We start from the raw sequence: 17353 nt of genomic DNA on the forward strand, positions 1-17353 counted from the left end.
AATACATATCTCTCTGAGAAGGGGACCACAAATCATTGGGTTTTTAAAGGTTCCACATGAGTTGTATATTAATCCCATTTCCCTGGGGATGGATTAATCCCAGCTTCCCAGTTGTGTGGCAACAGAAAATACTGATGGGGTTGGGGCAGGGGGAAAGGGAGACGGGGAGAGGGAAATTACAAAGATATATCACAGGAATACAAGGCCTAAGTGGCCAGGAGCTGTAAGTGCTTGAGTTTCACTACCTCTTCTACCTCTTTCACCACCTGTGAGATGAAGCAAATCATATCAACTCCCTGCTTTGGATTTGTCATCTGCAAAATGGGGATAATGTTGCTCCCTTTGCTCCTACGTGGCCTGACACACTCTTGTATAAACTCTTTCTCAATTCTACTGAAGCAAAAGGAGCTATGCCAGTTCATACGTGGACAGATGAAAGTAGTGGTTGACCTGGGAAATGTAATAGGGCATGCAAGACAAGTTTATATTCACGCGTAACTACTTTTCAGTCCTGGCAGATTTGTTGAGCGATGCAGTCCTACAGCCTGGCGCACGTTTCTTCCCTACATTCCTATCCAATGACTAAACAGGAGGAATGGCATAGGCCAAAATCACCCCTAGTGGGACTCCAATGACATCAGTCATCTTTATAGGAGCTTTTTGAATGAAGTCAATTGGGTTTTACGATGAGTGAGTTTGGCCACTTGTGTATTTAACTGCTCAGGGGTCTGCAGCAATGAAGGAAGTGTTCCTCATCTTGCTAAGTATCACTTCTGATGGGGAGATACAGGCTAAGCTGTTGACTTGTTTTGCACAGTCAGATTTATCTTATTTAAACTTAAGGGTCATTTAAAGTGCCCTCAGAATCCAGTTGGACATAAAAAAAACTGTCTCAGCACCCCAAAGTACTGTCAGCTTTCAACAGAATGTTGTGTTTGTTCATGCTGCTCCACATAGCAGTGTGCCACGGATACCCAGCAGATGTGTTTACATGACACAGGGCAGCATTCTGTGGAAATATCCGCATGAGGCTTGCAAGGTTCAGCATGGTGCTGTGGTAGAGTTGTTTGGTTCCACCCTTTATTAGGCATAGTTATTCTAGAATTCATGTCACAGACATTACAATTGTGCCACTTCCAGTTTACATCCCTCTTTAGACAGCTGTCTGGTTCTATATTTCCACTGTCAGCAACACTTGATGAGAACATGGGAAATTACCAAAGAGGATGTCCCTTCCTCTACCAAGGTAGAAGAGAGGAACTCTAAAGGCATAGTTTTAGGACTGGGGAATCTTCCTTGGGAGGGCCCCTCTCACTGTTGACAGTATGAGGAATGCAGAATTACTTAGAGCTGTTGCCTAAGCCTTAGATTACTCAAATGAGGTAAGATCCATTCTTCTGTATGTGACCTTTGAGCACTTTTCAAATATAAATCCATTATCCCTTGGACAAAATACACCGTTTAAGACCTCTTAGTGCATACCAAATTCTGATTCTATTTTTGTTAGCATTGCATTTTCATTGGTATTGCATTTTTGAATGGGAGATGACCACAGGCAAATGGAAAGCTTGGAAAGATGACAGAGGTGACAGCATGATTGGTCACTGATTTATTCTTACATGAGCAACAGAATACTCTTGATCTTCTGCATGCACATGCCAATAATTTAAAAATATCCAGACTTTCACAACATGGTTTGTGTACTGGGAGGCATTAGGTTTTTCTCTTCTGTGAATGAACAATAGAAGTTGTTCATGGTTGCACCAGAGCAGACTTGAGCAGAGATCTATTTTTTGATTTACAAGATTCAAGGGAAAATAAATTTTCTAATTCTGTTGAAAAAACCTCTCAGTGATGGTTACTGTCATTAAATTAAGAGATTGTATCCTATTTCCCTGGCAGATCTTTCTATATTTTGTGATATATCAAATGATCCACATGAGCACTTGTCTGAGTATATTGTTTCTTGTTCATTCTTTCTGACAACTTTCTAATGCTTTTTATTATATTGTTGTTTATTTTGGGGAGGTTGTTTTGGAATCAAGAGTTAATACTGAAAAGTACAGAGCAATTAGTCCAGGATGTATATACACGGACACTCTTGATAAATTCTGAGGAACTACATCAGAATGTGAAAAATGTATATATAAATATACATACATACACATATACACATATATATATACATATACACATATACACTTATTCATTTTGATAAAGCAAGAGATAAATGGTAAATATTAGTTGCCTTCGTTTTATCAGTGAAACATATGGTTTAGCAAAAATGTCTGGACTTTTTGGTAGTTTTACTTGAGTCTAGTACTGCACTACATTTACTAAATATTTCTGCTAGCATTATAGTTCCTGACAACATAGCTATTAAAAAAAAAACCAACACCAACACAAAACAAAGCAACAATCTGATCAATGACAACAATTAGTGAAAGTCTGTATACAGAGTTTGTCACTACCAATCAGTTACCCAACTTACAAGGTATACTGATCGTGTGTTCTTATTTTATCTCACAGAGAAAGTGACAACTTGAACTGCTAGTCCTAATGTGTGTTGTGGTTGTAAAAGGCACCTCAGTTGTTTCTCAAGGGTTGAATGTTATATTTATTTTCCTGGTTTATAATGAGCTTTCTGTCTTTGCTAACTCTTTGGTGCTGGTAATAGCATTTGATTTTCAAGATTACATGTGTGAAATAATGACATCTGAGTTTGTAGGCTTGTTCAAATCTTTCAGCAGCTGGGCTTGACTGAATCAAGTGGAGCTATTCTATTTTCACAGGAGAAGCTGTGAGAAGAGAATGGATCCTACTGTTGGTTGTGTCGGAGTCACAGAATTTGCATTCCTGAGTCCCACTGACACGTTTTGTCTTTATTTAATTTGTTTCATTTTAGCACTTTGTCTTCTTTCCAATGGATATATCAGCTTGTACCAGAGTTCTCATATATAATTTGCTGCTTTTTATTCTTCAGTCCATATTTCTAAGAGTATTCTTTTTTATCACCATATGTTAATACTTCTTCCCATGTTCCTTTTGCTTCTTCAGTGCTGCCAGAATTGCTACTGTGCCTATCTAATTTCTTAATTTGTATTTCTAACTTCAGCACCTCTTTAATTTACCTAAATGTTGCTGCAATTGCAGTTTTATTTGTCACAACATTGTGCCCATTGACTGTTTCAACTTGATTTTTTTCTTTCTTACTTCCTCCACTTGCTCGAAACAACCACATAATTGTCATCTTTGTCTCTTATCATGACACCTTTTCCCTTTCTCGCCTCATGAGTTTGAGCTGGGGTTGTTCAAATCAGATGTTACGGGTGAATGATTAGCCTATTTAACAACTTTTGTTCCATGCATGATTTGTCCAGACACAACACGGCTTTCTTCCAAATGTATGTGAAGACATTTGAGTCTATGTGTGTTTCATAATTTCTTTTGAGTTTTCCTTAAAATCTATTTATTATTCTCTGGGAATTCAGCATCAGGCTACAAAAAAGTCTCAGGTATGGTTTCAGAGGGTAGAGGAGAAAACTTCACAGTATGTAATGATGAGTGTTTTCATGACCCTGTTGACCTTTGTTACCCAACACAGCTTTATATGAAGCTGGTCAGATACATGTCCAGAGGAAGGAACATACGACATCCTGCTAAGCAGGATGTCAGTGGCACATAACTTTGTAGGGATATTAGACTTTTCCTCTGCTTGGTAAAATTCTTTTCCAGGCACTTTCCCCTCTTATTAATTTCACTCTCAGCCTTCACAAATAACACACATTCACATTTCTTTCCAAGCTTACACAGACTGCTGAGGCCACTTCAGTGTTTCAGGTCATCTCCATCCCGTAAGCTTTCTTCTGTGCTTCTGTGTTGGTTGTCTCGTCTGTGTACAGAGATCACCTGCAGTCACCTGGTGACATTTCCAGTCTGACCCCCACCTTATCTGATTGGGATATGTTCATAACGTGGCTGGCTGCACTATCAGGAGGTCTTCAGGAGGGCTTTTTTTTTTTTTTCATGTGGAATGTGTTTCATTTCAATTGAACATGGACAGCTAATTGGATTGGATGCATTTTTATTTCAGAATTGATTGATCTGCACTTTACAGAAGTTCCTTATTGCACCCAAAATAATGATTTATTTTCCCCTTCAAATTTTATACTATTTGCAGTATATGTTGTTTGTGCTTACAGGTTTTTCACCTTATCTGTATCTTTACATGACTGTTTCTTGGCTTATATGAGCATTCTTAAAAAGTACATAGTATATGGTAGATTGGGTATAAAATATGGAATCCACACACCTTTGAGACTGCCTTTCATTGACTTCCTTGAAACTGCTGGTTAATGTTTGTAATGCCTATTTTGTGTTCTTTTGCAGATTCTTACTTAAAATGCACGTCTCTTGGAAAATATCTTCTTCAAAATTTCACAAACAGATATGGCTTGCACCACCCACCAAGAGCATTGCTGGTTGTCTGTTGATCATCCTGTGAGTTGCTGGATACTGTTGGTATGCCAGATTTAGACTGTGTGCTGAAGACTGCCATGTACAGGACTGAGCACACTGTTGGCTTCTGGTCTTAGCAACCAACAAATAATTTAGAGTCTGGATAGCTGATGATCCCTAAAGAAGAATGACTCAACTAGCCCTCTACTGTTGACTTCTTCATTAGCACAGACGTAGGTCCAGGCCAAGAACTGGTTTTCCCTCTTGCATTTATTTGGTGGCCACTTGGATACAGCTTAGGAAACAGTTAGTGTTTCTCTAGCAGTTGGGAAATGTTTACTTCCAGCTGTTTATTTCCCTCAGTGGATTAATAAACCTATTTCAAAGTGCTGCAAAAAGGAAAAGTGAGTTTTTGAAAAGGGAAAGGAAGAACATCTAGTGACAGAGTGTTTTCATCAAACTCCCTTTCTCTTGTACCACAAAGGTCTAAATGAAAGACTCAGAGCTTCCTTGACTTTCCCATGTGCCTAATCAAATATGTAAATTATCAAGCATAATAAAATAAACTACATCAATTGAGGAAAAGGCAAGGAGAAAGCAGATGGAGTACTTTCTTGTGGGCTTGTGGACTACAGCCTTTTCATTTAATGGGTATTAGCCTGATTATCACATGACAGAAATAAGACTAGCTTTCTGAAAAAAAAAAGTACTCTGTGTAAAACAGTCAACAGAAAGGACTCAGTGCTTGGTACTCTTCACTTAAAGTCTTTGGGACTCTTGGAGTCTCCTTTTTTCTCTGGAACATTACAGTTTAAGAATTCCATATATATATATACACACACACACACACACACACACACACATATATATTTAAGCGAGATCTTATATTTACGGGGAATTTTATGACTTCTGAGTATGGTCATTTAGGAAAAACATCTACTGTACAGTGAGACAAATTTTCAGTCCCAAGTGGATGGCACATACTATTCTGTTCACCAAGAATGTAGTGTTTAAGTCCCTTTGGATGGAGATCTTGTTAAAGAAAAATGTATAAAGTTGCTCATCAAGGCAAAGCTCTTGTTACTGATAGCAGTCCTGTGAAAACAAAGAGTTGCAGTGAACAGGTGAAAAAGCTATCTATGAATGCTTATTTGCCTGCAACCCAAAGGCCAAGACAGACATTCTGGCTGTAAGTCTACACAGCACTGCTGTATTTCTGTGAGCCATTCCTGCTACTGAAGAGAATATGGAAGACAAATGATCAAGAGATGATTGGCTAAACCTGGAGGTGTGAATATAGATTTAGGAGTCAGTACTCCAAAGCCAAACTCTAAATTTACCATTTAAGCACCAAGCTAATGGTGTCCCAGTTTTCAGGGTTAGAGTGCCAGAAAGTCCCAATTGAAGTCTGTTGGCTGCAAGTTCTTAGCACTTGCAGTACTGATTTTGGCACTTAAATTCAAGATTGTTAGTTGACTTCAGTAGGGCTACCCAGTTCATAAATCACTCCTTTCATTTGGCCCAATGTTTGTGGATCTCCAGATGGGGAAGAGTGTGACCCAAAGGTGGATTTGGCAACTCCAGTATGCCTTAGGTCAAACATCTGTAAGGAACATGTGTCTGATTTCCTTACGACTTCATCATTTCAGTAGATGGTGTATTCAGTACAATGTTATATTTGCTACCGAAATAGCTGAATGCAAATACCAGGAACCTCTGGGAAATTTTAGTTAATAGGAAAATAATCTAAAACAAATTCATCCTGTTATAGAGCCAGGAGAAAAGAAATGAAAATAAAAGGAATTAGTGATCTAACTGAGTAGGCACAGAAGTGAATTCACTCTAGGATTTTCTTTTTAGGTTCTCCAACCTCACTGAATTTAATGAGCAAATTTGGTTAACAGCACAGTCTTCTTATGAATAAATGAATGTCACAGATTTACTAATATAAAAGCATATGGGCATTCAGCATCACTCACTCTCTGCTGAGGGAGCTGTGGCACAGCAGCTATAATATTGGACTCTAATCCTAATTCAGACATTCAGCCTTATGAGTTGACATCACACAACTGCTGTAATGAAAGCCTAATTATAGAGAAAGAAAGCTGCAGTATTGCAAAAGATTAATTCACCCTGGTGTCAAGTAGGGGTATGAGAAGTAATATCAACTGCTTTTTGAGTTGGTGCATTTTATACCAATATAAAATTCAGATATTAGATTGAAATGTGGAAAACTTAGTACCTCACTGTCATTACAGTACTCATATATTCTCTTGTACTCCATTAAGATTGTTGAAAATGAAAAACGTTGCAGAATTCTGACAGATCACAGATGCTGTTTTCTTCCCATGTTGTCCCTTGTTTTGAGGAAGGTTTGTTTGAGGAAAGGAAGCTTATTCTTTATTGGCTTGAACTGGTAACTGAAAATCTCAATTGACCACAAAAGATAGCGTTGCTAATTATGAATAGTATTTTATTTTTATATGTAATGAGTGAGGATCTTCAGAGAAGACTTCTTCCACCCTGCCCTGCCTTCTCTTTTATTTGCTCTCTAGATATGAAAGAACAAAGCCATGAAATTAAAATCATTTGATTTAACATAGCAATAAATGCCTTAACGTTAGTTCTAAGAAAGGCTGCTTTCCTGATTCACAGCCAAAAGCTCATTGCAGAATAACCTCTTGGAATACAGGTAATGTATCTTATGAAACAGATCAAATGTGAATGGTTTGCAGAAAGTTCAAAGGTTGAAATGTGTATGTATAAATAATTTGCATATTTATAGAAACAATAACAATAGAAATGAAGAATAGGATATGCAGAAATATAGTTAAGTGTATTTATGGTGAAATCATTCACTACATTTGGAGATTTAAGCACTGTGTAAAATACTCTCATATTTCTTCCTACAGGCATAAAAAGAACATCTAAATCAACTTATCCTGAATTTTAACCTGTCACTTGATACTTCTAGTTAAAAAGTCTGGGTGATTTTTTCTTCTTAAATCTAAGAATCCAACTAGGGTTCTAATAAATGATCAAATTAATTGAATTTTGCAATATTGAAGAAGTAGTGCTTCAAGTAAAGCTCAGTTCATTGTTTTAGTTTTTATTTCTTTTTTCTTTTTTTTTATGTTTTCCTTCTTTCTCTCCTTCTTTCTCTTCTTTTTTCTTTCCTTTCCCTTTCCCCCTTCCTTCCTTCCTTCCTTCCTTCCTTCCTTCCTTCCTTCCTTCCTTCCTTCCTTCCTTCCTTCCTTCCTTCCTTCCTTCCTTCCTTCCTTCCTTCCTTCCTTCCTTCCTTCCTTCCTTCCTTCCTTCCTTCCTTCCTTCCTTCCTTCCTTCCTTCCTTCCTTCCTTCCTTCCTTCCTTCCTTCCTTCCTTCCTTCCTTCCTTCCTTCCTTCCTTCCTTCCTTCCTTCCTTCCTTCCTTCCTTCCTTCCTTCCTTCCTTCCTTCCTTCCTTCCTTCCTTCCTTCCTTCCTTCCTTCCTTCCTTCCTTCCTTCCTTCCTTCCTTCCTTCCTTCCTTCCTTCCTTCCTTCCTTCCTTCCTTCCTTCCTTCCTTCCTTCCTTCCTTCCTTCCTTCCTTCCTTCCTTCCTTCCTTCCTTTTCTATCTTTTCTATCTGTCTGTCTATCTATCTATCTATCTATCTATCTATCTATCTATCTATCTATCTATCTATCTATCTATCTATCTTTATTTTTAGTTTATTCTTGTTGCTTGCACACTGGAAGGTGGTTAAGATCTGCTATGTGGGACATATTCAAAATTATATACAACAAGCATTTTGTTTTATTTTATAGTGCTGCTGTCAGGAATTACTCAGTCCTGTTGATAACGTATGACATTCTTGAAATCAGCATTGATGATGACAGGAATTTCTCCTGAATATGCACATATGAACATGTGTCTGCATGGTGAGGTTCTGGAACAGAATGCCCTGAGAGGCTGTGGGTGCTCTGTCCCTGGAGGTGTTCAAGGCCAGGTTGGATGGGGTCCTGGGCAGCCTGATCTAGTACTTGATCTAGTGGCTGGCAACCCTTCCTATGGCAGGAGGGATGGAACTTGATGATAACTTGTGGTCCTTTTCAGCCCAAACCATTCTGTGATTCTATGATTCTCCCTGGTTGCATTCGTGTGAAGTGTGGGGAACTCCTAGTCTAGATGGTAGAGCTTAGTGGTTTTTCAGCTTTTTAGTGGGTAGTTTCATGATATTTTAAATCTTGGGAGGGATTAGTCCCCACAGATGCTAACCAAGTAATGGAAGAAAGTAATTTAGGATTTAACTCTTCCACATGTTCTATTGAAGTGAAGGCAGGAATGATTTACTGGAGGAGGATTTGCTGCAAAATTGGGATTGCTTTAAAATAAGTAGTACGAGGAGCTGATTGTACTGAAGACTTCTCTGACTACTTTACAGTATAGGCCATTCCATAATATTCCAAATTGCAAAGCTTTTATTGTTTTTCTTGATTTTTTTTTTTTTAAATCTCTTTATCATGGAAACAGCTCACAGTAATAATGATCACATATCTGCCCACTTGAAGATAGAGTTCTACATGTAGTGTCTTGAAGAGATGTGCAAATCAATAGCAGTTGTGATCCAGGTTTAACAAGAAAATGAATCACAACTCTGTTCAGTCTGTCCACTGTTTCCATTTACTATTGATGTTTCTATGCACACAGCATTTCAAGCCACATGCTTTTTGGCAAAAGTTGAGAATTTGAAAAGTATATTCAGAATGTATTTTAGTATTTTAATACTACTAAATTAGTCAAACTAATGAACAAATATTTGCTATTTGAAAGTATTAAGCAGCTTATGTTGTCCAGATGGTGTTTGCTACATAAATGGTTTGTAGACAGCCAATATTTGCTTTTCAAACTATCACTGGTTGGACCAAGTGCCTGGCATTATTCCTTTTTTCTGATTAGATGGGTGAGTAATACTTCCAATGAATATTTTTGCAGCTTAGGGTTCTACAAATACATATGTGTTCTTCAAATCTGATGTCTCTGAACATTTGTGCCTGCAAAATTGATGGAAATATTAGCCAAAAGATATTAATTAATGAAAAATCAAAAGGATATTTCTATTCAAAATAAACTGCACTATTTTCCCCAGAGTAGCATGCAGACACCCATTTTCTGGTGAAAGACAATGCAGATAGTTGAAATATACATAAATGAAACAATTGGATTTTATTTCCTGCTTTCGAACTGTGTGGGTGGCAGTTTATTCTCTTCTCATATTCCAAATGAGTCAGATTTGAGTTGGACTTGAACGTATTTGCATCATGCCCATATTCTTGTTAAACTGGGGACTTACAGAAAGGGCTCTTTTGGGAGGAGGAGGTATAGCTTTTAGAATAAGAGTCTGCAGCAGTGGTGAAGCTTGGATTACTGTACTCACACGTTGGTTAGGTGGTGCTTGGTTGCTCATCTCATGTCAACCACTTAGAAGAGCAATGACTTACTTTTTGGTTCCCAACACAGATCAGTTAATGTCTTGCAAGGGTCAAATAAATAGCTATGCAATTGTAAGCAAAAATCATGATCATGCTGAAGGGTTTAAAGTCAAGTCTGAATATTTCATAATGTTTTTTAATCAATATCCACATCCAGGACTTCGTTCCAAATGGCAGCTTGAAAATAAGAGATAAAATACTTTAATATCAATGGAATTTTCACTACAAGCTTTTATATTTATCGACGTACATATATGTATTCACATATTCATATGCTCATCTATATTACATGTAAACAAGAAACACTCTAATTTTTTATTTGTATTCTGTAGCCACAATGTCTGTGAAGGCTGGCTGGAACATGAGTTACATTTTGCATATGTGAATTTATTGCTTTCCCCTACTGCAAATATCAGACTATACGTTTGAGCTCCAAAGAGTCTAGCATTAATGTCTTGGATTGATCTGAAGAGCAACATTTATGTTTTAAAGGTTACAACTGAACTGTTCATAGCTGATAGAGCATTAGGTCTTTAGATAGCATAATTCTGAAGATGCATCTGAGCCAGCATTTGAAGAAGGCCAGGGATTGCTCTATTACTGTGAAGCCAACTGATACTTATGAATATATAGTTAAAACAAATAAAACTTCTACTGTAATGATGTCTTAACTCACACTATTGAAGAAATGGCAGTGTTAGGGATGAAATTGTTTCACCTCTTTGTGATATCTGAATGGACAGTGTACCTCAGAAAGTTAATCATCCTGACTTTTATGGCCTCATGCAAAAAAGAAGTCTAGTGGATGCTTTTTTTTGAGTCTCACCTCCAGCGATAAGGCAAGGTTGTGAGAATAGGCCAATGAAATATCATGGAGTAGAAGCTTCCAAAGTTGATGGGATACAGGAAAATAGGGAACATCTTAGAATATAAAACACAGAACAAGAAATGTATGCCATTGTCTCAAAGAACAGATTGCCCACAAGAGATAATCTGGAAAAGTCTTTATCTCACTCTATTAGGCAGAGATTCCTTCCACTTCTCTGAAGAACTGGTTTAGAAAAAAACTTAGCCTTCTCCTTTCCAGGCAGATTTACTGTCTTGCATTCAACAGTGCTTTTATAAAGACTTGGACTCTAACATTACTTATCTAGTTGTCTCTTTTTTTTTTTTCTCTATCAAGGAGCTAGATGATGTCATAAATCTGTCCATCTGAACACTTGTTTGAGAACCTGCTTGGGGATTCCCCAGTTTCCTCAGAACTGTGGTCAAAGGAGTTTAACAAATAAAGTCTGAAGCCTGTGTGGAACTGTAAAACCACATCACCATTTGTCATGGTTTTGTGCTGTCAATATTCTACATCATGACATCATGTGCGGTATGAACTGTTTTGGTGGTATAAGAAAGTGTAACAGAGGGTATGTGGAAGTGTAACAGAGGGTATGTGGAAGTGTAACAGAGGGTATGTGGAAGTGTAACAGAGGGTATGTGGAAGTGTAACAGAGGGTATGTGGAAGTGTAACAGAGGGTATGTGGAAGAGTAACAAAGGGTATGTGGAAGTGTAACAGAGGGTATGTGGAAGTGTAATAGAGGGTATGTGGAAGTGTAACAGAGGGTATGTGGAAGTGTAACAGAGGTTATATGGAAGTGTAACAGAGGGTATGCGGAAGTGTGGAAGGTTCATGCTCCAGATCTGTGGAATGGCAGCATCCCGAGTACTCAGCTCTTGGAGGAAACTACATATCCCAGGGGACAACGCGGCCAGAGACGAATCACCAGAGGAGGAGGACACACATATAATCTCGCTCCCAGGCTGGAACGTCCCTCTTTTCGCCCTGTCTATCGCTTTGGAGCGCTCCATCCCTGCCGTCTCGCTCTATCAGCAACGTTCCAGCCTGTCGCCTAGAGATTGCAGTAGGCCCCCGGTTCTCCGGGACTCTTTTTCTCTCTTTCTTTTTCTCTGCCTTGTTTGATATAGTAGTTGTAGTTATATTGTATCATATTGTGTCTCGTATTTAGTAAAATAAGTTCTTTCCTTAGATTGCTGCCGTTGTTTTTGTTCATTTCCCCCCTTCTAGGGGCAGCAGCCTCTATCACGGATAAATCTAGATAACCCGATTACACCACTGAAGTCTGTCTGAAACCTGGAGCCTTGTTCCATGCCCTGAGTCTGAATGCATTACTGCTAAGTGAGTAGCTGAGAAGCAGGAGAGGAATCTCCTGTTTCTATATAGTAAGAAATAATTGAAACATTGTTCCCTCCTCCTTCAGGCTGTTAAGACATGACTGAGCCCAGATTTAATAACTTTTGCAGAATTTATCCTTAGTGAGTTCACCCAGTGTGGGAGAGAGAGACCTCCTTCCTAGAAAGGCATCACACACCACTGTAATTGCCAACATGTGCATTACACGCACAACTTAAAATTAAATTGACATGCCTGAGGGATTCCATTTGCTGTCATATCTAACCTACCACAAAGTGAGCAGCAGAGCTAAGCCATGCAGTGCTTCACTCACTCCCATAAAGCTGCAATATGGGAAAGTGGGGGCCAGTGCACAGGATTTGTTCTCATAATTCTGCTAACTATGCTGAAGAAATCTGTGGTCATCAAGATGAGTAATTATGGCCAAAAACTAGAAGTGTGATGATTTCTTACCATTCTTTACATCTTCTAATGTATCCAGTGCTACTTGTTGCTGAAGGAGGTTACTGGGCAACCGACACCAACTGACCTGGCTAACCACGCAAATTGCTTCTAGGAAAGGGCTTGACAGCAAAATCAAATAAATGGATCATTAATGAGAATTAAAAAGACAACTGGCGTCTAAAGAAATGTACAAACCCATGAGCCAACACAATGATTTCTAAAGCAACTATGACATAGAGTCTGATCCTGTAGATGTTTTTATGCACAGGGATTACAAACTAAAAGAGTCTTGTTGGCCTCGGTCATTCCTCCTTTATAGTCACAATGACATGTGGCAGTGGGCATCATGTTGTACAGCTTGATCGTCACATTGCCATGCAGCACCAAAAAGAAAAAATCCACATGCATACACATCGCAATAATTATTTTAAAGGGAGCAGGAGTGGGCATTTGCAGTTCATCTGTCAGTAGCTGACAGAAAACATTTTCTTGACTTAGAAGGTACTTATATTTAAAATATTTTTAGCCAGAATAGTAATCCCTGACTATTTTTAAAAAAAACAAACTAATTGGAAAGAATTGTTTATCACAGCCCAGCATTCCCAGAAGGGGAATCAATTTATATAAACATGTTAAAACTGACCTTTTTATGAAATGTTATGGAGAACTGAGAAGAGAACCACAACAGATCTTTATCTTATGTTCACTGTTCGAAAAGATCAATGGTAGGGTGAAGACTGAGGCTAGTTATTGCATATGTTTTAGATGTGAATGCTAAGGTCATCTAAAATCCACTGCCAAAGCCACTGTGACTGCTTGCAAAATATAAACTGATGTTCCATGGCCTCATTGTATGCTTAATACGAATATGCTTCCCTTTCCACATAAGTCACTATGAATGCATCTATCAGTTGATCCTGTGAAAGTCATTGATCACGAATGTAGATGAAATGATGAAAATGGTAAAGAAGCCACTGTGAATTGGTGACGTAGTCCCTAAGGGGGAAAAACAAGCAAAAAAAATAAACAAATGACAAAATAAAGATATATTCCAAATTTAATATATGGAAATCCTCTGTTTAGAAGTAACATTGATGTGCATGTGTGCAGATTTGCTTTTCATGCAATTTAATCTAGTAAATGAACATGCAGGTCAGAAAAATATGTGAAAAGACAAACTATCATCTGCAAGCTCTATTTTGCCATTAAAAAAAACTTCTCACCTTTAAAGAACCTTCCTCTGTATTCATCTTAATCAAAGAGGAAAACTTTTCAGTGTTGAGGTCAATGGCAAAATAGCCATGGAAATGAGCAGAGCTGCAATCTCACTCAGCCTTGTTTTTCTCAGGCAGAGATTCTCTTGAGTAAGTACTACAGTGTTTTTTTCTTCCCTCACTTAATGAAAGGCAATTATGCATGGCCATATACACATAAGAAAGACTGGGAAAAAGTGAAGTCATGATCTTTGTGTACAGAATTGATCAATTCTGTTTTCATCATTTTTTTCATCTCTTTTATGTCCATACTTTTGAAGATCTGAGAGCTGTAGTCAGCAGCATATTCCACAGCCTTTTCCCTGCATCATTCAGGAGCAAATGGTCTTTCTGCCCAGATGCTCCTGGTATTGACATAGATGTTTCTTCTGAGCACTGAGCTACTGCAGAGGTTTCAGTCGTCCTAAAGCGCTTTCTCTCTGCTAGAGATCTCAGCCTTCAGGCTGAAGTTCTAAAGTTTCCCTATAGTCAATGTGAAAGTGAGGCAAAGTCTTAAGCAGCATCATTATTACTAACCTACAAAACTGAGATAGATGGGAATGTTGAGAAGAAACAAAAGATTTTTTCAAAAGAGTGAAGCACATGAAAATTTTGAAAAATAAGTGCAATATACAGATTATCTAACCAGGTCCTAAACACTGTTTTATTTATAATGTTGCCCAGTAGCATTGCTCTAAACTAAGATAATCACCATGTAAACAAGATTTTTTAAAAGAGTGTTAGCTTTCTTCACTGAGGAGTTGAGTGAGGGAGGGAAGGTAGAAGGTAGAAGCAAGGAAGAAGAGATGGGAAAAGGCTGATAGAAAAAACAAGGAGAGTGCCAAAGCAAGAGAGATAGTGTTTGTGTTTAAAAGAACTTGAGGCTATGCCAAATCAGAATTTTCTTTAGGAACTTGAGAACTGAAAAACCTCTTCATGAGCATGCACAGATCACGGGCAGAGGGAGACACTGCAAGTTCACCATAACAGTACTATAGCAAGGCTGGAAAAAGAAAGCAGAGAAAAGAAATAAATGGTTATTGGCTGTAATGAAGTGAGAAAGGTTGAATGGACAGACTGTGAACCTTAGCAATTCCTTCAGTGAGACTGGATCAGGCAGATGGTTATTAACAAAACCCAGTAGCAGGAAAAGGATTTCATAATGCTTCTATTCTAGGACCAGTAAATAAATCAATGAAACATACATAAATAAATACATAAACATGCTATCCAGCTGGTGTGTTTTATTAAGCTCTGAGTTTGTAGTAGGAGGTTTCTGGAAGTCAAAATTCTGTGAAGCTTAGACATGTAAATGGCTACAATAAAGGGGGGTACTGAGTCTGAACAAGCTCGTAAGCTCTTAGAATGGCACAAGCACAGTTTGTCTGGATTTATACAGGAGTTGAGTTCAGACCAAGTTGTTCAGAACTTTTAGTTTCAGCATGTTGAAGTCAAGTCTGCAGGAGACAATTGTTGAGGAAATATAATAAATATGGGGGAATATTTTTCAGAATTTTATCTCCAGTGAGATTAAATCTGGATACTGCACGTGTAGACTGTAACTATATTAGTCAAATTACAAAAATCAATTTGATTTGGTGCCTTAGACTACTAGAAATTTAATATGTTACTTATGTAGGTCTCAAATATGGTATTTGGTTTATGGACTTCATAAGGTAAGGAACAGCCCTCCTCCAGTGTTTATACCAATTTCTAACCTAAGACTTCCCTCCCCATGTAAGAAAAAAAAGAGATCCAGAGCCTCAAAGCCTTCATCCATCAATAAATATCAGTGGGCACATTTTATTTTTCCACGTGGAGGAGTTTGGTGACACACCTTTGCTCCATATGCACTTCCATGTCAGATGCCATTCTGTCAGACTGCACCTCTGTTGCCATCTGTTGCACAACAGCAAAATGTAATGGAATGTTGGCAGGAAGGTTCAGCTACTACTGCCATACCACCACCATCTGCCTCTGAAATCGTGGGCCAACATAATAAAATAGGAGACACTACTTTTGGAGCAATCCTCATAATTTGTGTGATTGTGATTTCCTGAGGTTTGATCTGACTCTTTCTTCCTTCAGTGTCATCTTTTTGCCTGTCTTAGAAAGGAAAAGTGTATTATTCCAATTTCCTTTGCAGCAATCTTTTATATGCTATGAATTTCATCCTTCTTCCAATCGTTTATTTTGTAGATTACTGATTAGTTCCTCCATTCCATCTTTAATAAAAGAAAATGTGTAGTGAAAGTGATGGAAAAAATCTCTATTAAAAGTGATAATGCCAGTGGGGACTTGTGGGTATGCAGTACTTTGTACATGCAGACCACAGTGTTGGATTTCATTCCAGGGATCTGTGTAACTGCAGCAGCCAGTAGCTCGTAACAGGAATAATCTTTATTATTTTACATTTCAGTTAAATACTTCACCAATTATTTGGCAGATGTCATGGTTACTTGGAAGTGACTAACTACTACCCGTTCATGTTGCCTCAAAATAACAAAGAATTCTTAGTAACAAACTCTACTACCATTATTATTATTATTATTATTATTATTATTATTATTATTATTATTATTATTATTATTTCTGTAGAGATATTAATCTCCACGAGAGTATGTGCATCTAAAACTCAAGACATTCAGAGCCAGTTAAATAAATGAGCAGGTTCTTCCTCTTTTTGTTTTTTTCTTTGAAGTACAAAAAGTCTAATATAATTACAAATACTTGCATCTTGACCTGTGAAAGTGACTGTTGAAATAATTCATAGAGGCCTTCATAGGTTGCTTCACTGGATATTTGTTTACTCTTAGGAATACTGAAGATTTAAAACAGTATGACTCTGTCCCATGTCCCTGATTACTAATTCAGCAGAAGCATTGTAAAAAAAAATAATCAAAGAAATGAAAACAAGTGGTATGACACAGTAGACTCCATTCTAGCAATATTGAAGCTCATGCTGGAAAAGGAATCTCCAGTTTCGTTTGTTTTGATGTACTGTATAAATATTTAAAGAATGCATGCTGCAATTTTATCCAGCCTTCAGTGAATTTCAGAGTGTAATGTCTTGGTGGGACTCTTAATGCTGATACTAATTAGTATTAAAATTGCTGGTTCAGCAGACCAGTGGGGGATGTGCACAAATGCATTTCTTTCCAGAAAAACACATAGCTATAAATTTGACTTGAAGCAATGGTCTGAATCTCACTGAAATGCCAAGGAAAATGGTGAGCCTTATATGTAATGAAGTTCAGTGCCTTCATGATGAACCTCACATAATCTTACTCTGCACATGAGTCTTTACTGCATTTGAGGGAATTTAATTGTAGAAAGTGTACATTTGTATACAGTGAAATCATTAATAAGTGACTAATTCAAATAGCACAATAATTTCAGACAAGGGACACTATAATGAAATTAAGTTTTATAATCATTATATATGCACATGCATATGAAAATCTCATAGCCTGTTTGTTGAGAAATTAGATCCTTAAAAGATTAAAGAACTGGGAAACTCGATCTCA

This window comes from Excalfactoria chinensis, chromosome 3, assembly GCF_039878825.1.
Source record: "Excalfactoria chinensis isolate bCotChi1 chromosome 3, bCotChi1.hap2, whole genome shotgun sequence".
Classification (NCBI taxonomy): Eukaryota; Metazoa; Chordata; class Aves; order Galliformes; family Phasianidae; genus Excalfactoria; species Excalfactoria chinensis.